Below are 22,357 nucleotides of genomic sequence, written 5' to 3' on the forward strand. Positions count from 1 at the left end.
ACCGGAACATACCTAGGAAGCTTTCATTTAGGTTTTCCAGAGAGACAGGTTCTGAGCCCTAGGAAGTAGGTCAAGGTCTCACTTGGCAGGTTTATAGAGGAAACAAAAATTGTTTGGGTTTATATATATGTATATATACTATTTATTTACTCATTTTTGGTTGTGTTGGGTCTTTGCTAGTGTGCGGGCTTTCCTCCAGTTGCGGCGAGCGGGGGCTACTTTTCGTTGCGATGCGTGGGCTTCTCATTGCGGTGGATTCTCTCGCGGTGAAGCGCGGGCTCTAGAACACACAGGCTTCAGTTGCTCTGCCCCATGTGGAATCTTCCCAGACCAGGGATTGAACCCTTGTCCCCTCCATCGGCAAGTGAATTCTTATCCACTGGACCACCAGGGAAGTCCAGAATCAAAAATTCTAAATGTGCACTGGTTGCAAAGCACAGAAGTAATAAATGGTGGGGATCGGATGTTGGATGTAGCAAGGCTAATAAAGAACAGGAAGGATCATTCTGACGACAGACTGCAGGTACCAGATAGGTTGTCCATGGGGATAAACTTTAGTGTGTCTGTTGTGTGGCGGTGGCGGTAGTTTGCTTACGCAGCGTCTGTTTCCATTTTCCGTATTCTGGCAACAGCGTTTGATCTTTTAAGGAATGTCTTCTCCCCAACATTCAGCCACGGTCCCAGCCAGCCTAAGAGCCGCACAGCGTGGGAAGAGGAGTGGTCCAGGGGAGGCCCCGTGCACCCCCGGCCCCCCGCCCCAGCAGCTAACAATCCAGGCAAGAAGGCGACTGGGCGAGCGGACGGGGCAGGCAGCGGCAGGATCAAGGGGGCTGGAACCCTGGAGCCTAAAGCTAGGAAGTCAACAGTCACCGTGGGTGAGAATCCCAGTGTAGTGACCGGAAAATATTCATCAGGCATGCTGACAAGACAGGCCACTGATGACGTCAGAGAGAAGAGGGGAAAAGGTGGTTCTACATGCTCCAAGAGAGCTGTCCTCAGTGGAGGGGAGAACGGGGAGACTTTCCCATCTTTAAAGTAATTTCACCGCAAAAGAAAGATGGCTGACCCAGCAGGCCTCGGAGGGACATGGGAGTGGTGGTGGGTTTTTTTTTTTTTTTTAACAACTTGTTTTTATTGTGGTAAGAAGTCATATCATACAAAACATACTACGTGAACCATATTAACTGTGCGGTTCAGGGGCGCTAGGTTCCTTCACATTGTTGTGCGGCTCTCAGCATCACCCATCTCCCGAGTTTTTCACCTTCCTAAACTGAAACTCTGTCCCCGATAAACACTAAGCCCCCATCCCCCCGCGCCCGCCCCCCAGCCCCCGGTATCCACCAGCGTACTTTCTGACTCCGTGAATCTGACGCTCCAGGTGCCTCCTACAGCAGAATCACACAGTACTTCTCTGCACCTAATGGCTTCCCTGTTGGCTCCGTGGTAAAGAATCCACCTGCCAATGCAGGAGACAAGGGTTCCACAGCTGGGTTGGGAAGACCCCCTGGAGAAGGAAATGGTGACCCACTCCAGGATTCTTGCCTGGAGAATCCCATGGACAGAGCAGCCCTGGCGGGCTACAGTCCACGGGGTCGCAAAAGAGTCAGACACGACTTGATGACTAAACAACAAGGCGTGATTAAAAACAGATGGGAAGACTGATCAAGAGAAAGGGCAAAGATGTCTGAAAAAGAGGAAATCGCTGAACTAATCAGCAGTGTGAGGTTCCTGAAGGTGGGAGGGGGCGGGATTCCACGCGGAGGTTGGCAAGTCCTTTGACGGGAGGGGGACGAGAAATGGCGCAGAGGTAGAGAGCAGCATGGCTGGCGTCAAGAACAGGGCGTCCTCCAACAACAGGGCCCACTTGCTCTCCGCAGCAGGAGTGGTGTGGGATCGGGGGCCACGGGGGCCAAGGGAGAAAAGAAGGAAGTACGTCTGGAGGAAGGGGGCTTCCCAGGTGACTCAGCAGGAGAGAATCCGCCTGCCCCTGCAGGAGACACAGGACATATGGGTTCAGTCCCTGGGTCTGGAAGATCCCCTGGAGAAGGAAATGGCAACCCACTCCAGTATTTTTGCCTGCAGAATCCCATGGACAGAGGAGTCTGGTGCACTATAGTCCATGGGGTTGCAAAGAGTCGGACACGACTGAAGGACTGAGCACACACACATGCACACTTGGAAGAAAGGAGTACGCCTTCAGAGGCTGATATTTTAAAGTTCACGTTTTTGTTTGGACATTGACTTGGGATACCCCTCAAAGCAGCTGAATGGAAGAAACATACTTGGGGGTACTTAAGTGTTTCTCTCAGTCTTTAAAACAGCACATGTAGGAATCCCCTAGTGGTCCAGTGGTTAGGACTCCACACTTTACTGCCAAGGGCATGGGTTCAGTCCCTGGCCTGGGAACTAAGATAACACATGCTACACGGCACAGCTTTAAAAAAAGAAAGAAAAAGAAAATAGTACATGTGCTGCCAGAGCCAGAAGAACCCACTCTTGACAGAGGTTGAGTAAAATTGCAAGTAAAATAATGTTCTTAATCCTCTAGCTTTAGACAATGCTCAGAGATCTGGGTAAATGCAGGTTTTAAATGACAAACTGAAAATGAGCTTTGAAACCAACAACTAAAGTTAGTATTGCCCCTTGGTTAATATTCTCATGTGAGACACCTTCATTTTGGTAAGTTATATGAACGATAGCTCTCGACAACCATATCAAGCATTCAAATTTAATCAGCATAAGGGTAAGTGGACTGCTTAAATAAGTAAATAAATAAATGAATGAAAGAATGGCTTTGTCTTTGGTGTTTGGTTATAAAAGCCTTATTCCATCACAGATATTTTAAAAGTATCATAAATGACCATCCAGTAACATAAAGCAGAGCAGATACCTTGCAAAGCAGTATGACTGATGCCTGTTATCTGCCTGTGATTATCTGCTTACCCCAGACTCATCAAGTGACCATCCACACTGCACACTGACAGCAGGTCTGAGTCTAAATTTAGGGGGGAATTAAAAAAAAAAAAACAATGCTTTCATGGGATAGAATTTTTAATTACTCATCTTAGGCATACTCACCATCGGGAATAAAGGCAGTTGTTAGGTTGAAGCATCATGGTGGCCAGAGTAACGTGGGAGATGGCCAGGGTGTCTGCATGGCTCTCTGGAAGGAAGTTCCTGGGACCCGCTCTGAAAAGCAGCTTTATTAATCTGATATTCAGTAAAGACCAATAAAGGGGTCTATTCAATATGCCAAGTTCATCTTTATCTCACTGTGTATTAATTTCTCACCAAATCAATCATCTTATCTCTATTTTTTTAGTCTGTCAATGATTGTGCTATATTGAAATGTCCTAACTCTTACTGTTCTCTCATTTATGCTTTTTAATTAAAAAAAAATTTTTTTAATATTTGGCTGTGTTGGTCTTGGTTGCAACATGCAGGATCTTTGTTTTTTCCTTCTTTCTTTCTTTCTTTTTTTTTTTTTTTACCTTTTGGCTATGCCATGCAGCTTGTGGGATCTTCGTTACCTGGCCAGGGACTGAACCCAGGACCCTGCATTGGGAGCACAGAGTCTTAGCCACTGGACCACCAGGGATGACCTTCTCTCTTGTTTCAATTCTTTAATCTGTCTTCTCACTCATGATACCTTTTCATCACCTGTGAAAACCCGGTTTAAAATGTCACCTCCTCCATGAAGCCCTCCCTAGCTCCAGTTAGTAAGCTAACGCCACCTCCTCCTCCAACGCCGCTATATACAGTTACACACTTCCCTCTGCCCCTAGACCTTTCTGAATCCCAGCACTGATACTGTAATCTCGGTAAAGAGAGGATTTTGAAAGTCACAAGAATATGCGTGGGCACTAAACTGGGGCGTGACCTCTCAAGCAGTTACTGTCACTCCCTCCAGGTACCATCATCACGTTCTCCTCACACCCTAAATGCAAGCCCTGTCAACAGCTCCGTATGCTCAACCATGCCATCTCATGTTTTCACCCATGTATCTCCCTCGCTCTCTCTCCCCCGCCTCCCTCCCTCCCTCCCCTCCCCTTCCCCTCCCCACCCCACTCCCCCCTTCTGTCTCCACCTCCCCCACAGAATTCAGGTCTCTACATCAGCAGGGAAGAGCTCCATATCCTCTTTCCTGCTTCTTGCTACTCTCAGACCATCGCTTGGACACTTCTACCCATGAAACCCTCTGACCTGAAGCTCATGCTTCTCCCTCTCCTGGTCAGTTTCAATTACCTGTTTCAAGTCACTCCCCGGGAAAGTCATAGATGCCTTTTGCATCCACTTCTTCCTTTTATCTCCTACCTGACTGCAGGAGACTTCAACAATGGTATGCAAACGTTAAAAAGCAGTGAACATCCTGGCTGATATTCTGCGCATCTTCTATGTGCCAAGTGCTGTGTAAGTGCGCTCCTAAATTATCTTGTTTAATTAAGCCTTCCTCCAGTCCCATGCGGCCTGTGCTACAATTAAGCCCACTTTACAGAGGAGGGAATGGAGGCTTACATGCTCCATTTGACGCTTGGCTAAGGTCACACAGCTCGTGGGTAGCAGAGCCAGAGTGAAGCCCAGGCAGCCTGTCCCCAAGCTACAAAATGCAAGAGATGCAGGAGACCTGGGTTCAATCCCTGGTCCAGAAGATCCCCTGGAGAAGGAAACGGCAACCCACTCCAGTATTCCAGCCTGGAGGCTCCCATGGAGAGTGGAGCCTGGCAGGCTACCATCCATGGAGTCAAAAAAGTCAGACATGATTGAGTGACTAAACAAAAACAATGGCTTAGTGTAGTCCCTGGCCTGTCATAAACACTCTGCTGATTCATCGATAAACACTGTCATCCTTGCAATTAAAGAAAGACTACACAAGTTGGTGATGGACAGGGCAGCCTGGTGTGCTGCAGTCCATGGGGTCGAAAAAAGTCGGACACCACTGAGCGACTGAACTGAACTGATGTGATTTATGATCTTACGTGATCTGTCAAGAGTCAAAATAACCACCTAGAACTCCACAGGCAGTACGTGTGTATTCCTCCCCCATCGTAAGCCCTAGATCACAGGCGTCCGGGGTGCAGGCCGCCCTACGCACGCTGCCGCCCCAGCTTCAGTCTGTATTTGAGAATTCACGGGGATTTGTGTACATTATCCTCTCTCCGAGCAAATGGCACTTCAGCTTGACCAAGTTTAATGTCCATATAAAAATCAGAAACGCTGCACACTGAGGCACGTGGACACATTTCCCATCCCTCTTTCAGGCTCCGCCGGCCGTCTGCATCCCGCATCGCCGCCGCGGCTGAGCACTTTCCGGCCAGAAACCTCATTCTCCGTGGAATACTTGAATCAGAACAAATTACAGCAATAAGGAAAATGGGCCTCTGGATGCGCGCGCCTCACAACAGGCACACTCGGCTGGACTACTTAGCCGAGGCGCGGGCTCTCCTAATGGGCTGCGCCTGGCCTCCCTGCACACAGACCTCAGACGATGGAAGCCTGCAGTTAAAGTCACAGGAGCCCACGGAAAGCTGGAGGAATGGAGAGTCAAATTCGTCCCCTTGGGACGAGGCTTTAAAACACCCGGCTAATGGGAAGAAGAAATTGAAGAGGTGCGTTTCTGCTCAGACGTCACGCAGAGCGCTGGGCTGGGTTTGTAGTCTCTGCTCAGTACTTGGCTTTCTGATGCCACCATGGCACTGCAGCTTGCAAAAGCAACCTGAGACGGCGTGCGAGTGAGAAGTTGAGCTGGGCCTCGCGACGGTCAAGCTCCCCTTCCCTGGAGCACCCCCCTAAAATGGAAGGGGCGGACAGGGGCTTTCTGTGGCTCACTCTCTCACTCAGCTTAACTGTCTGAAGAGAAAACGGCCCAGAAAAGCTTAAATCAGGATGGTGTTGCCAAAGCATAGAAGTAACCGGCTTAGTTTTTAGCCAATTCCAGCATTTCCCGGGGGCACTAGCAGTAAAGAACCCGCCTGTCAGTGTGGGAGACTCAAGAGACACACACAGGTTTGATCCCTGGGTTTGAACGATCCCCTGGAGGAGGGCATGGCAACTCACTCCAGTTTTCTTGCCTAGAGAACCCCAGGACAGAGGAGCCTGGGGGACTCCCGTCCATGGGGCCTCAAAGAGTCGGATGCAACTGAGGAGACTGAGCAGGCACACAGTCTGGGCTGTGCACTTTTCATTAAGACTCCTCCGGAAGGGACTTCTCTGGTAGCCCAGTGGTTAAGAAGCCACCTTCTCAATAGATGCAGAGAAAGCCTTTGACAAAATTCAGTACCCATTTAGGACTAAAACTCTTCAAAAAATGTGCATAGAAGGAACCTACCTTAACGTAGTAAAGGCCATGTATGATAAGCCTACAGCAAACATTATTCTCAATGGTTAAAAACTGAAAGCATCGCCCTGAGATCAGGAACGAGACAGTGTCCACTTTCACCACTGTTATTCAACATAGTTGTGGAAGTCCTAGCTACAGCAATCAGAGAAGAAAAAGAAATGAGTCCAGAATGGAAAAGAAGAAGTAAAGCTCTGTAGATGACATGATACTGTACATAGAAAACCCCAAAGATAATATCAGAAAATTACTAGAGCTAATCAGTGAACTTAGCAAAGTTTCAAGATACAAAATCAATACACAGAAGTCACTTGCCTTTCTATATACTAACAATGAAAACTCAGAAAGAGAAACTAAGGAATCAATCCCATTCATCATTGCAACAAAAAGAATTAAATGTCTAGGAATAAGCTTACCTAAAGAGACAAAATACGGAATGAAGCAGGGCAAAGACTAATAGAGTTTTGCCAAGAAAAAGCACTGGTCATAACAAACACCCTCTTCCAACAACACAAGAGAAGACTCTATACATGGACATCACCAGATGGTCAACACCGAAATCAGATTGATTATATTCTTTGCAGCCAGAGATGGAGAAGCTCTATACAGTCAGCAAAAACAAGACCAGGAGCTGACTGTGCCTCAGACCATGAACTCCTTATTGCCAAATTCAGACGTAAATTGAAGAAAGTAGGGAAAACCACTAGACCATTCAGGTATGACCTAAATCAAATCCCTGATGATTATACAGTGGAAGTGAGAAATAGATTTAAGGGCCTAGATCTGATAGATAGAGTGCCTGATGAACTATGGACGGAGGTTCGTGACATTGTACAGGAGACAGGGATCAAGACCATCCCCATGGAAAAGAAATGCAAAAAAGCAAAATGGCTGTCTGGGGAGGCCTTACAAATAGCTGTGAAAAGAAGAGAAGCGAAAAGCAAAGGAGAAAAGGAAAGATATAAACATCTGAATGCAGAGTTCCAAAGAATAGCAAGAAGAGATAAGAAAGCCTTCCTCAGCGATCAATGCAAAGAAATAGAGGAAAACAACAGAATGGGAAAGACTAGAGATCGCTTCAAGAAAATCAGAGATACCAAAGGAACATTTCATGCAAAGATGGGCTCGATAAAGGACAGAAATGGTATGGACCTAACAGAAGCAGAAGATATTAAGAAGAGATGGCAAGAATACACAGAAGAACTGTACAAAAAAGATCTTCATGACCCAGATAATCACGATGGTGTGATCACTGACCTAGAGCCAGACATCCTGGAATGTGAAGTCAAGTGGGCCTTAGAAAGCATCACTACGAACAAAGCTAGTGGAGGTGATGGAATTCCAGGTGAGCTATTTCAAATCCTGAAAGATGATGCTGTGAAAGTGCTGCACTCAATATGCCAGCAAATGTGGAAAACTCAGCAGTGACCACAGGACTGGAAAAGGTCAGTTTTCATTCCAATCCCAAAGAAAGGCAATCCCAAAGAATGCTCAAAGTACTGCACAGTTGCACTCATCTCACACGCTAGTAAAGCAATGCTCAAAATTCTCCAAGCCAGGCTTCAGCAATATGTGAACCGTGAATTTCCAGATGTTCAAGCTGGTTTTAGAAAAGGCAGAGGAACCAGAGATCAAATTGCCAACATCCGCTGGATCATGGAAAAAGCAAGAGAGTTCCAGAAAAACATCTATTTCTGCTTTATTGACTATGCCAAAGCCTTTGCCTGTGTGGATCACAATAAACTGTGGAAAATTCTGAAACAGATGGGAATACCAGACCACCTGACCTGCCTCTTGAGAAATTTGTATGCAGGTCAGGAAGCACCAGTTAGAACTGGACATGGAACAACAGACTGCTTCCAAATAGGAAAAGGAGTATGTCAAGGCTGTATATTGTCACCCTGCTTATTTAACTTATATGCAGAGTACATCATGAGAAACGCTGGACTGGAAGAAACACAAGCTGGAATCAAGATTGCTGGGAGAAATATCAATAACCTCAGATATGCAGATGACACCACCCTTATGGCAGAAAGTGAAGAGGAACTAAAAAGCCTCTTGATGAAAGTGAAAGTGGAGAGTGAAAACGTTGGCTTAAAGTTCAACATCTAGAAAATGAAGATCATGGCATCGGGTCCCATCACTTCATGAGAAATAGATGGGGAAACAGTGGAAACAATGTCAGACTTTATTTTTCTGGGCTCCAAAATCACTGCAGATGGTGATTGCAGCCATGAAATTAAAAGACGCTTGCTCCTTGGAAGGAAAGTTATGACCAACCTAGATAGCATATTCAAAAGCAGAGACATTACTTTGCCAACAAAGGTTCGTCTAGTCAAGGCTATTGTTTTCCTGTGGTCATGTATGGATGTGAGAGTTGGACTGTGAAGAAGGCTGAGCACCAAAGAATTGATGCTTTTGAACTGTGGTGTTGGAGAAGACTCTTGAGAGTCCCTTGGACTGCAAGGAGGTCCAACCAGTCCATCCTAAAGGAGATCAGCCTTGGGATTTCTTTGAAAGGAATGATGCTAAAGCTGAAACTCCAGTACTTTGGCCACCTCATGCGAAGAGTTGACTCATTGGAAAAGACTCTGATGCTGGGAGGGATTGGGGGCAAGAGGAGAAGGGGACGACAGAGGATGAGATGGCTGGATGGCATCACTGACTCGATGGACGTGAGTCTGAGTGAACCCCAGGAGTTGGTGATGGACAGGGAGGCCTGGAGTGCTGCGATTCATGAGGTCACAAAGAGTTGGACGCGACTGAGCGACTGATCTGATCTGATCTGAAAGAGACAAAAGAACTATACACAGAAAATTATAAAATAGATAGGGCAATGGGAATTTGCTGTATGGCTCAGGGAACTCAAACAGGGGCTCTGTATCAGCCTAGAGGGGTGGGGTGGGGAGGGAGATGGGTGGGAGGTTCAAAAGGGAGGGGACATATGTACACCTGTGGCTGAGTCACGTTGACGTGAGACAGAAAACAGCATTCTGTAAAACAATTATCCTTCAATTAAAAAAGAAAGAGAAAAAAACAAAGAAGCCACCTTGCAATGCAGGGGACCTGGATTCAATCCCTGGTCCGGGAACAAAGATCCCTCCTGCCACGGGACAACTGGGCCCACGAGCCACAGCCGAGCCAGTACACAGCACCTAGAGGTCCGCCCGCCACAGAGAGACCCTTCGTGCTGCAACTAAGACCCGACACAGCCAAACAAATAAGTAAATTTAAAAAAATACAGAAGGAAACATGGAATAAACAGAACAATGTCTCAAGACAGAGGCACATTACATGGTAGTTAATACGCTGGACCATGAATCAAAACAGCACTGGGCTTAAACACAGCTCTTTCACTTAAAGCTGTAAGACCCAACCGCCGCAGAGCCCTGTGGGTCTCTGTCTACACAGACAGAACGGATCGCTGTGTACCCGAAACTGACACGACCTTGTGCGCTCAGCTGCTCAGTCGTGTCTGAGTCTTTGCGACCCCATGGACTGTAGCTCGCCAGGCTCCTCTGTCCATGAATTCTCCAGGCAAGAATACTGGAGTGGGTGGCCATTTCCTTCTCCAGGGGATCTTCCCCACCCAGGGTTCAAACCTGTGTCTCCTTCATCTCCTGCATTGGCAGGTGGATCTTTACTACCACACCACCTGGAAATTCCTAACTAACTCCTAGGAGTGGGGTGTAAAATAAATAATAATAATAATAAAAGGAATGGAGCTTTTAATTACATTCCAAGGAAACATATTCATCAATGAATTCAGATGCTCTTAGCGTCTCTTCATTGCTGGTACAAGGTATCAAGTAGCATGTGAACAACAGTAGGGGTCTCTTATTTCTTTCTTTGGTGAATAACATGCAAAAAAAACACAGCTTTATATAAATGTTGGCACTTGGCTCAGTGACAACTGCAAATGTAACAAACACCTAAAGAGCTTGTCTGGGCACCGTGTACCTCCTCCTGACTCCTGATTTCACCTTCAGTGAACCCTCAGTAAATACAGTCTAGGACAGCCTTTTTCAACTTAATGATAAAGATAATATACTTGAAATGCTATTTCCAAACTTGGGCAACATTTCTCTGATCTTCAAACGCAAATTTCTACCAAATTATCATCAACACTAAGCAAGGAGAAGGTTAAAGCATTTCAGCTATCAAAGTTGAAGTCAGGAACTCAAACCAAATTTAATTTAGCTCTGATGTGAAAACATTTTGCTGTTATGGTTTTGTGGTTTTTAGAAGGGGAAAAAAAATGTACTCACAACCAGTTCTGGTTGAAACAGGTCGAGTAGGTTAAATCTGAAATAGTTCTCCATTGGTTTGTGGTTAACCAATTCGTTTATTGTTTCAGAAACTGAAATTGGTTCACCAGCCTCTGGTTTGGGTCTCTGGTTCAGTTCAGTTCAAGATCTTGGCAAATGAATACTCAGAAAAACGGACAATTCCCAAATGACCCTGTGCTAAATACGCCAGCTTTCTCAAAACCCACATGTGTTCCGCAAACCTCTCCTCTGCGGGTAGGATTACAGAGAACTGTCCTCGCCGGAGGCTGCCCAGTGTAACCCAGAGTAGAGCTGAAGCATCTCTCATCTGAGAGCAGAGACAGTCCTACAGTCCTGCTTCCAACAGAGGGTGGTGACGGAGCCAAAATGGGCACCTCTCTCCGGCATCGGAAATCTCGGCATCGGTGGCTCTCCACAGCGACGTCTGGCCGCAAAGGTGCATCTCGTTTCGTCATGCAGCACGTGTCAAGTGCTTGTGCTTAGTCGCTCAGTCGTATCTGACTCTTTGCAATCCCACGGCCTGTAGGCCGCCAGGCTCCTCTGTCTATGGCGATTCTCCAGGCAAGAACACTGGAGTGGACTGCCATGCCCTGCTCCAGGGGATCTTCCCAACCCAAGGATCAAACCCAGGTCTTCTCCCGCATTGCTGGTGGATTCCTTACCAACTGAGCCACCAGGGAAGCCCCGTAAGTGTCGAGTAGTCACTTATAAATAATTGGTGGATTTTTTTCAAGAAACACACATGAACGCAGTATTCATACAGATACTGATTGTATATAAGGATTCATGAACAAATTCTTCTCAGTTACCTGTGCTCTGAATGACGTTCTTGACTAGGAGAAAAATTCACGGGGCAACAGGGTACACGTCTAGGATTGTGACCCCAAAGGGGCATAAAGTGCTGTATGTAGCAAAAGAAATTGTGACAGCAGATACTTCTGTGACATTCCCTTCGTCCTGTTCATAGCACAGACACACTTGGAAACGACGACCTGAAATCTGGACAAGGCTAAGGACTGGGGTGTGTCCCCAGGCTCCCCAGGTCGTGGACTCCCTGAAGTCTGGGTGTAGCCAGGAAAGCAGCCCTGCTCCTCAACCCAATTTGCCCTGCAAACAAGCAGCGCCAACAAGACCGTGGGGCCTTGGCATGACCACCTGAAAGTCAATAAATAGGTTCTTAGTTTGATTCTGCTTAAGAGAAATCATGCTTGAATATTCATTGGAAGGACTGATGCTGAAGCTGAAGCTCCAGTACTCTGGCCACTTGATGCGAAGAACTGACTCATTGGAAAAGACTCTGATGTTGGGAAAGACTGAAGGCAGGAGAAGGGGATGACAGAGGATGAGATGGTTGGATGGCATCACTGACTCAGTGGACACGAGTCTGAGTAAGTTCCAGGAGACAGTGAAGGACAGGGAAGCCTGGTGTGCTGCAGTCCATGGGGTTGCCAAGGGCAGGACACGGCTTAGCAACTTAGCAACAACAAAGAGAAAAAATGGCGATGCTCCTCAGTCAGGTCCCCGTCTGTGCTTTCAACCAGGTTTCAAGTTATCACCCTTGAGACGGGCACAGTGCCCAGGGACCTTAGTTAATGCAGATTTGCAGAAGCTCAAGCAATAAATACTGAGGAAGGAATCTTCTCCAAGTTCCAAATGCGAACTCTGGATGGTGCAGACAAGAGGGAATTTAGAAATCTCCTCCTCTAGTGGCTTCTAGCTGACCAACAGAATGAGATGCGCAGCTTTATTTAAATATAAATAAAACAGAGGGTTCAGGATGGGGAACACATGTATACCTGTGGTGGATTCATTTTGATATTTGGCAAAACTAATACAATTATGTAAAGTTTAAAAATAAAATAAAATTAAAAAAAAAATAAAACAGTTTGACAGAAAACAGCAAAATTCTGTAAAGCAATGATCCTTCAATAAAAAATAAATTAAATAAATAAATAAAATAAAATGCCTATTGACTAAGAATCACCAGTGCTTCAACCTGGTAATCTGGGAATTTAGGAAGCTCCTCCCAAAATTCTGATGATCAGTCATATGTGGACCCCATTGATCTTGCCCAGTTTCCTCCTTCCATTCAGAAGGAAGCAAATGCAGACCATGCCTCAATTGTAGGAATAACAGCTGACATGCATGGGGTGCCCACTGTGGACCAGATACTTTAATATGTGTTATCTCCAGTCTTTACAACCCCTCTTAAATTCATGCCGTGAGCAGACAGCTTCTTACAACGTCCTGTCTCCAGACGTTCAGCGCTGTTCTCGTGTAGTTATTCCTCGATGGACATTATGGGGTTTCCACCTGTTGCTCCTGCAAAGTCCTGCCATCAAACCAAAGAAGAGAAAGCAATTGAGTTGCATTTCTCATCAGCAGCACGTTCTCAGGGATGTTTCCCAGGACCTTCAGGAATCTATGATACTGTTCTCAGGCTGGTGGCATGGCAGCTCCCCAATGATCAAGGAGATGAACAAACTCAGAGGAAATTCACGTGCTCATGATTCACAAGCTGGTATGAATAACCCAGTGCAAACCCTCGTGCTCAGCCACGAGGCAGTCAGAGAAGCCAGGGCTCCTGGAATTCAACCACCCTGTCCCACCTTCAGCCATTTCCATGTGGGGTCAACTCATGATCTGAATTGATGGGACCACCCAAAACATTAAGGCTCCTGGCTATATGACTGGTTTTCAGATGCAAAGTGGTTTGGCTCTCATTAAAAATATTCAAAAGTTTAACTTCAAGCAGTTTTCTCACTACTTTTTCTACTGCTGCTTGTTTCCAGAATTTCTAGCAAAAAAAAAAAAAACACGTTAATCAAAATGAACATGAGTATCTCACTTTTCAAACTATGCTCAAACTTATTAAGCGTCGTTTCCCAAAATGATAAAATGAAGCAGGTCAGCATCTGACACCACCCCTGGCAGCCCTGTCACGAGATCCTGCCACTTGCCCTCAGCTCCTTTACCTCATTTCTGAACCCCAATCAAAGCTTCCTAAGGGAAAATTTTGGCAGCCTGAAGACATAGCTAATCCCCTCATAAATAGTTGTTCTTCCAAACTGCCAGAAAATCGAACAGATTATAACACAATAGAGTTATAAAAGTTAGTGCCTCCATAATAAATGTCAACTACACTTCTTGCGATTATTTATCTCCTTCTGTCAATTATATAGGTAACGCAATTTATATAATGACATTGTATACACAGAAACTAATGCCTGAAACAGGAAGGAGATATAAAAGATTCTCCTGCAAATTAAAAACTTCCTGAGCTTTACAAGGCATTCCTTGGCCATATTGCTGGTTTGGTTCCAGACCACCACCCACAGTAAAGCAAGTTACATGAATTTTTTAGTTTTCCTGTACACATAATAATTATGTTTAGGGACTTCCTTGGTGGTTCAGCGGCTTCCCAGGTGGCACAGTGGTAAAAAACCCACCTGCTGTTGCAGGAGATGTGGGTTCGATCCCTGGGTCGGGAAGATCCCCTGGAGAAGGACACGGCAAACCACTCCAGTATTCTTGCCTGGAGAATCCCATAGACAGAGGAGCCTGGCGGGCTACAGTCCTTGGGGTTGCAAAGACTCAGACACGATTGAGTGGCTAACACACTGGTGGGCCAGGAACAAAGACTTGGCCTTTCAAAGCAGGGGTTCAATCCCTGGTTGGGGAACTAAGATCACACTTGCTTGAGACCAAAAGAAAAACAAAAACAAAAACATAAAACAGAAGCTAAATTGTAACAAATCCAATAAAGACTAAAAATGAACCACCTCCAAAAAAAAAAAAACTTTAAAAAAATAAAAAGTTGTGTTTATCCTATGCTGTAGTCTGTTACATGTGCCTTAGCATTACATCTTTTAAAAAAGGTACATGCTTCAATTTAAAAATACTTTATTGCTAAAAACATGCTAAACATCACCTGAGCCTTCAGTGAGTCATAGTCATTTTGCAGTAGTAACATCAAAGATTACGTGTGTGTGCTAAGTCGCTTCAGTCGTGTCCGATTCTTTGAGACCCCATGGACTGCAGCCCGCCAGGCTCCTCTGTCCATGGGATTCTCCAGGCAAGCATCCTGGAGTGGGTTGCCATGCCCTCCTCCAGGGGATCTTCCCAACCCAGGGATCAAACTCGTGTCTCTTAAGTCTCCAGCATTGGCAGGTGGGTTCTTTACCATCACTGATTACAGATCAGCATGGCAAATATAATAATAATGAAAATTTCAAATTTTGTGAAAATTACCAAAGTATGACAGAGACACGAAACGAACAAACGCTGTTGGAAAAAATAGCACAGATATACTTCCTCAACACAGAGTTGCCACAAACCTTTAATTTGTAAAAAGCAAAATAAAGCAAAGCACAATAAAATGAGACATGCCTGTATTTACAGAAACGTGTGGGGACTCCAGCATCACCGAGTCTTAGCTCACATTGCCTCCCCAGGCCCATCGTGTGGGGACTCCAGCATCACCGAGTCTTATTTCACATTAACTCTCAGGCCCATTCATGGACGTTGGCCTGCTTGAGCCTCAGGCGGTTATCAAAGGAAGCATCCCTGGATGAGAGGAAGGGGAGGACTTCTAATAGGAACCCTAAATTGGAGCCCAGGCTCCCACCGTACTTGCTGCGAGATAAACAGTTACAGTATTTAACTACCTGTCCATGGCCCTCTGTATCCACATGGAAAATATACAGAAAAAAAAAATCCTGGAAAGTTCCCCAAAGCAAAACTTGAATTTGCCACCTGCGGGCATCTATTTACATCTATTTCCATAATATTTACATTGAATTAGGTATTGTAACTAATTTCAGTTCAGTTCAGTCTCTCAGTCATTGACTCTTTGCGACCCCATGGACTGCAGCACGCCAGGCTTCCCTGTCCATCACCAACTCCCGGAGCTTGCTCAAACTCATGTCCACTGAGTCAGTGATGCCATCCAACCATCTCATCCTCTGTTGTCCCCTTCTCCTCCTGCCTTCAAGGAGTTGCTGGTCTTCAAGGAGACCCAGCATCAGAGTCTTTTCCAATGAGTCAGTTCTTCACATCAGGTGGTCAAAGGATTGGAGTTTCAGCTTCAGCTTCAGTCTTTCCAAAAGATACTCAGGACTGATTTCCTTTAGGATTGACTGGTTTGGTCTCCTTGTAGTCCAAAGGACTCTCAAGAGTCTTCATATTGTTCATGGGTTTCTCAAGAATACTGAAGATACCAAAAGATGACTGCATTTAATCTGACTGAGCCTCAGTGTCACTACCTGTAAAATGGGGGTGGTAATAGCTACTTTCATTTACTGGAAAGACCAAATGCCATGAACATCTAAAAGCATCAAGCTCAGGAGTCAATATATACTTTCTGGTGGTGCAAATCCCGGTGGGCAACTTTTTATCTTGACAAAATGACTCCAAAACATAACAAGTTTTCAGGAAGAGTCAGTAAAAAGCCTTAAAGAAAATTAACAACAGGAGACATGTTGTTATGAGTTACATCGCGGCGGTGCATTAATTACCTTAATGGCCCCAATTTCTCCACCCCTCCCTGCCTGCACCTTCTGTGCAAGGTGCCTCTGCAGTCTCTTCTATCAAAAGGTAAAGTAGATTTCCCAGCCCCTCAGGGTTGAGTTCAGTCAGGTGACTTGTTTTGGCCAATGAGATGTTAGTGAGCTTGCAACAAACAGAGGTTTGAAAACACTGTATCTGCTTCCTGTCCTGCCCTCTGCCCCTTGAAGTAGAAGCATGTGGGCTGGTACCTAGAGGATAAAAGGTACGCAGCCTGGTTACATGCAGCTCCTCAGTCCACGGCCAGCAAACCACCAGGCTAAGAGTGAGCCCAGCTAAAACCAGCTTCAGTTCAGTTCAGTCACTCAGTCGTGTCCAACTCTTTGCGATGCCATGAATCGCAGCACACCAGGCCTCCCTGTCCATCACCAACTCCCAGAGTTCACTCAGACTCATGTCCATCGAGTCAGTGATGCCACCAGCCATCTCATCCTCTGTTGTCCCCTTCTCCTCCTGCCCCCAATCCCTCCCAGCATCAGAGTCTTTTCCAATGAGTCAACTCTTTGCATGAGGTGGCCAAAGTACTGGAGTTTCAGCTTTAGCATCAGTCCTTCCAAAGAAATCCCAGGGCTGATCTCCTTCAGAATGGACTGGTTGGATCTCCTTGCAGTCCAAGGGACTCTCAGGAGTCTTCTCCAATACCACAGTTCAAAAGCATCAATTCTTCAGCACTCAGCTTTCTTCACAGTCCAACTCTCACATCCATACATGACCACAGGAAAAACCATAGCCTTGACTAGATGGACCTTTGTTGGCAAAGTAATGTCTCTGCTTTTGAATATGCTATCTAGGTTGGTCATAACTTTCCTTCCAAGGAGTAAGCGTCTTTTAATTTCATGGCTGCAGTCACCATCTGCAGTGATTTTGGAGCCCAGAAAAATAAAGTCTGACACTGTTTCCACTGTTTCCCCATCTATTTCCCATGAAGTGATGGGACCGGAGGCCATGATCTTCGTTTTCTGAATGTTGAGCTTTAAGCCAACGTTTTCACTCTCCACTTTCACTTTCATCAAGAGGCTTTTTAGTTCCTCTTCACTTTCTGCCATAAGGGTGGTGTCATCTGCATATCTGAGGTTATTGATATTTCTCCCGGCAATCTTGATTCCAGCTTGTGCTTCTTCCAGTCCAGCGTGTCTCATGAGGTACTCTGCATATAAGTTAAATAAGCAGAGTGACAATATACAGCCTTGACGTACTCCTTTTCCTATTTGGAACCAGTCTGTTGTTGACCTACATCAAGCTGCAGATTCTTGAGCTAAATAAATGTATACTGTTTTAAGCCACCCTTTCTCAATGGAGTCTCCATGAGAAAATTAAGCCCTATAGAAAAAATATTTGAGTGACTATTTTTCTAATCTTCCCCCTGGAACATAGTTAATTAGTTACATATAATAAATGCCTTAGGGTATCAGGGTTTAAGTGCTTCTTGAAACCCTGTTTAAAAGGGCTATTTTAAGCCCTTGCATTTTGGAGTTTTTTCTTGGGTGGGGGGTTCTTCTTTTTTTTTTTTTGCCCCTCATGTAGGATCTTTGTTCCCGGACCAGGGATTGAACCCATGCCGCCTGCAGTGGAAGCACAGAATCTCAACCACTGCAGGGAAGTCCCCAAGCCCTTGCATTTTGGATGGTTATTATACAGCATAGAGGCTTCCCAGGTGACTCAGGGGTAAAGAATCCACCAGCCAGTGCAGGAGATGCCAGAGACGCCAGTTCAATCCCTGGGTCGGGAAGATCCCCTGGAGGAGGAAATGGCAACCCACTCCAGCATTCTTGCCTGAGAACGCCACGGACAGAGGAGCCTGGTGAGCTACAGTCCACGGGGCACAAAGAGGAGGGCCCAACCGTGCGACTGAGCACGCGCGCACGTGTCCAGCGTGAGTGCAGCAGCAGGCAACCACACAACCACGCCGTGAACATGTCTACGTATGAATTGTATTCCAACGCTTTATCAAGTCACCATGCTGCTGAAATACAGTTGATCCTTCAACAGAGCAACACATGGGTTTGAACTTGCACAGGTTCACGTATATCCAGATTTTTTTCCATAGTAGACACTGCAGGACCCCGTGGTGTGCGGCTGGTGCGACGCGAGGAAGCGTTGGTGCCCCTAACGCTCTGCGTTGTCCAAAGGTGACCTCTCGTGTGTCACCAAAATGGCAGAGCAACCGACCAAAATTAAACCTCAAACACGGCTGAAATACACACAAAATAGACAACACCACTGGCCTGGTAAGTCTTTGGGGAGGAGACGGAGCATTCGCTGAGGCCTCTTAGGAAAAGGAGGCGTCATACGGAGAACAGCGGTGTCACTGCCGGACATCGCGCCTTCAGCTCCACTCCACCCAGTTAGGATTTAATATTGTGATAAAGAAAGAGCTCTATCATAGAAAGTAGGCAAACATTTATGTCATCTTCTAGTGAAAGAGGTCTGTTCAAGCATAGTATTAATAAAAGGAGCCAAAGCAGAAAGACTGACAGTCAATGATGTAAAAAATTTAAACATCAGTACGTATTCTAAGTATTAGTCTGGCACAAAATGCTTATATTTTGATACGTAGTTGAAAGGCAAACAAAAAATGGAATTTGGTCATGAAAAATAAGGAAGTGAAGTGGTAGACACTCAGTCGTGTCCGACTCTTTGTGACCCTATGGACAGTAGCCCACCAGGCTCCCCTGTCCATGGGATTCTCCAGGCGACACTGCTGGAGTGGGTTGCCACTCCCTCCTCCAGGGGATCTCCATGACCCAGGGGTCAAACCCAGGTATGTCGTGTGTCTGACATTGGCAGGCAGCTTCTTTCCCACTAGCCCCACCTGGGAAGCCCCTTGTATGTATGGACCATATCTATATCCACTCACCTCTGGACACACATTTAGGGAGCTTCTGTGACTTTGCTATTGAGGTAAATTTAACTTAAATAGCTAAATGAAATAAGAGACATAAAGTTCTTAGTTCAGGGCCTGACACAAATACCCATCGTCCTCTCTTTTCTCTTTTTATGAATAATACTAAAGTCTAAAGACAGCTGAAAACGCTTGTGTGATCAATGCTGACTGTCCTGCCTTATCAACACTAATCTCAACTGGATACACTCTGCTTATTTTTCTTCTTTCATACTCTGTTAGTACTCATACGCTTGTATTATCATTTATTTTAACTAATAGAGATTTAATAACCAAATACGTTATAAGATACTATTCAATAGTTTTGACTGTGGTGTTTTTTTTAAAAAGAGACATTGGGGGACTTTCCCGGTGGTCTTAAGATTCTGTGCTCCCAATGCAGGGAACACGGGTTCCATCCCTGGTTGGGGAACTAAGATCCTGCAAGTCACACACTGCCACCAAAAATCAGTAAAGGCAAAAGTCAATTCTTTGGAAAGATTAACAAAGTTAATTTTAAAATAAATAAGACATTCAGGGCACAATTCATGCATCGACATACATGAGTGGGAAAACAGATCCCCCAAAATATTTAACCTATCTAAGGTCAATAATTGCACTCATCTCACATGCTAGTAAAGTAATGCTCAAAATTCTCCAAGCATGGCTTCAGCAATATGTGAACCGTGAACTTCCTCATGTTCAAGCTGCTTTTCAAAAAGGCAGAGGAACCAGAGATCAAATTGCCAACATCCGCTGGATCGTGGAAAAAGCAAGAGAGTTCCAGAAAAACATCTACTTCTGCTTTATTGACTATGCCAAAGCCTTTGCCTGTGTGGATCACAATAAACTGTGGAAAATTCTGAAACAGATGGGAATACCAGACCACCTGACCTGCCTCTTGAGAAACCTGTATGCAGGTCAGGAAGCATCAGTTAGAACTGGACATGGAACAACAGACTGCTTCCAAATAGGAAAAGGAGTACGTCAAGGCTGTATATTGTCACCCTGCTTATTTAACTTCTATGCAGAGTACATCATGAGAAACGCTGGACTGGAAGAAACACAAGCTGGAATCAAGATTGCTGGGAGAAATATCAATAACCTCAGATATGCAGATGATACCACCCTTAAGGCAGAAAGTGAAGAGGAACTAAAAAGCCTCTTGATGAAAGTGAAAGTGGAGAGTGAAAACGTTGGCTTAAAGCTCAACATTCAGAAAACGAAGATCATGGCCTACGGTCCCATCACTTCATGGGAAATAGATGGGGAAACAGTGGAAACAGTGTCAGACTTCATTTTTTGGGGGCTCCAAAATCACTGCAGATGGTGACTGCAGCCATGAAATTAAAAGACGCTTACTCCTTGGAAGGAAAGTTATGACCAACCTAGAGAGCATATTCAAAAGCAGAGACATTACTTTGCCAACAAAGGTTTGTCTAGTCCAGGCTATGGTTTTTCCTGTGGTCATGTATGGATGTGAGAATTGGACTGTGAAGAAGGCTGAGCGCTGAAGAATTGATGCTTTTGAACTGTGGTATTGGAGAAGACTCCTGAGAGTCCCTTGGACTGCAAGGAGATCCAACCAGTCCATTCTGAAGGAGATCAGCCCTGGGATTTCTTTGGAAGGACTGATGCTAAAGCTGAAACTCCAGTAGATTGGCCACCTCATGTGAAGCGTTGACTCATTGGAAAAGACTCTGATGCTGGGAGGGATTGCGGGCAGGAGGAGAAGGGGACGACAGAGGATGAGATGGCTGGATGGCATCACCGACTCGATGGGCGTGAGTTTGAGTGAACTCTGGGAGTTGGTGATGGACAGGGAGGCCTGGTGTGCTGCGATTCATGGGGTCGCAAAGAGTTGGACACGACTGAGCGACTGAACTGAACTGAACTGAAGGTCAATAATAGAATTAGAAGAAGTAGTAAAAAAGTCCTTTTCTCCCTGAAAACCTGCCTCAGCCTAAAAAGCAACAGGCATCTGTGAGTCATTCAGCATCATGAATGCACTTCATCAGGGGCCTCGGGCACAAGGAAATTAGATGTTACTGCTTTGCTGGTGTGTGTGTGCGTGCTGAGTCGCTCAGACGTGTCTAACTCTTTGTGACCCCGTGGACTGTAGCCCACAAGGCTCCTCTGTCCATGGGATTCTCCGGGCAAGAATACTGGACTATACTGGACATAAACCAACACCACACTGCAGCCAGGCCCCTATAGAAGGCATCTGTCTAACCCCTTCCAGAATATCCTAAATAAGAAAGTGCAATATGTGGAATCAAAGCTGTCTGGAGCTAGGGCACATTTGTATTTCTGACAAGTATAGATTATTCAGTAAGACCTCTCAGTGCAGCAGCAAGCAGGAAAGCATGGAGAGCTAATAAAAGTAATGAAGTCTTTGCCGGACATGAACTCTCTGCCATTAAATCTCTTCTGAGAAATGGGATGAGCCTGTCAAGTCCGCAGGGGCATAGCTGGGTCCGTGGGCCACAGAAGTGCAAATACCAAGAGCCTTGTGGTCAGTGTGGCTGAGATCATGGGTGTTCAAGCTCAGGGATGGAGCGCTTTATCTAGCCTTCAACTTCATGGAGAAGCGATGACGACATAAAGCCGGGCTCATCGTAGTTGTACATTTCAGCGGAATGGAGAGATAAGGACCCGAGTTTGATAACATCCTAAGCTGGGTGTATCGTGTGGTTTGCAACCCTGAGCTGCGTCATGTAAACTCTGCATTCTTCACCCAGGGACTGAGAGCATTCTTCTCCCCTGTTTAAGGCCCGCTGGAGTCCCTGAAAAGCCCCTGATGCTGGGAAAGATTGAAGGCGGGAGGAGAAGGGGATGACAGAGGATGAGATGGTTGGATGGCATCACCGACTCAATGGACATGAGTTTGAGTGAACTCCAGGAGTTTGTGATGGACACGGAGGCCTGGCGTGCTGCAGTCCACGGGGTCGCAAAGCTTCGGACACGACTGAGGGACTGAACTGGACTGAACTGGAGTCCCTGAAAAGCCAGGATGAGGTTCAGGTCTGTGGAAGGGGGTCTGTGGAACAATGGAGGGGGCAGGAAAGGGCACACAGCAACTTAGGGCAGCTTAGTCCGCAGAGCCGCGGGCGGAGAGCAGGGACACCTCGGGACGTGGAGGACCCCGGGGTGGGGATGCCCCGCACCCCTGTGACAGAAGTGTCAAGGAAGGGAGAGGTCGCCGCAAACCAGGGATAAAAGTGGCCCTGTGGAAAAGAGCTCCCTCTGGGAGCTGTGACTTCAGAAGAGGGACACAAGCTGCCTGCG

General features: G+C 46.0%; 1 long non-coding RNA gene across 6 annotated transcripts in view; it reads right to left on the reverse strand.

Annotated features, from left to right (window-relative positions):
• Positions 1-1,105: 1,105 nt before the first annotated feature.
• The window catches only part of LOC133228211 (uncharacterized), a 71,045-nt gene continuing 49,793 nt past the window's right edge, over positions 1,106-22,357 (reverse strand). For 5 of the 6 annotated variants that reach the window (XR_009730132.1, XR_009730130.1, XR_009730134.1 and 2 more), the window contains one exon: positions 8,176-12,955. This is a non-coding gene — a long non-coding RNA (uncharacterized LOC133228211). Of the gene's footprint in view, positions 3,190-8,175; positions 12,956-22,357 lie in introns of those variants that run through there. The other variant, XR_009730131.1, reaches the window with a different exon arrangement.

The sequence above is a fragment of the Bos javanicus genome, chromosome 16 (genome assembly GCF_032452875.1).
Source record: "Bos javanicus breed banteng chromosome 16, ARS-OSU_banteng_1.0, whole genome shotgun sequence".
Taxonomy (NCBI): domain Eukaryota; kingdom Metazoa; phylum Chordata; class Mammalia; order Artiodactyla; family Bovidae; genus Bos; species Bos javanicus.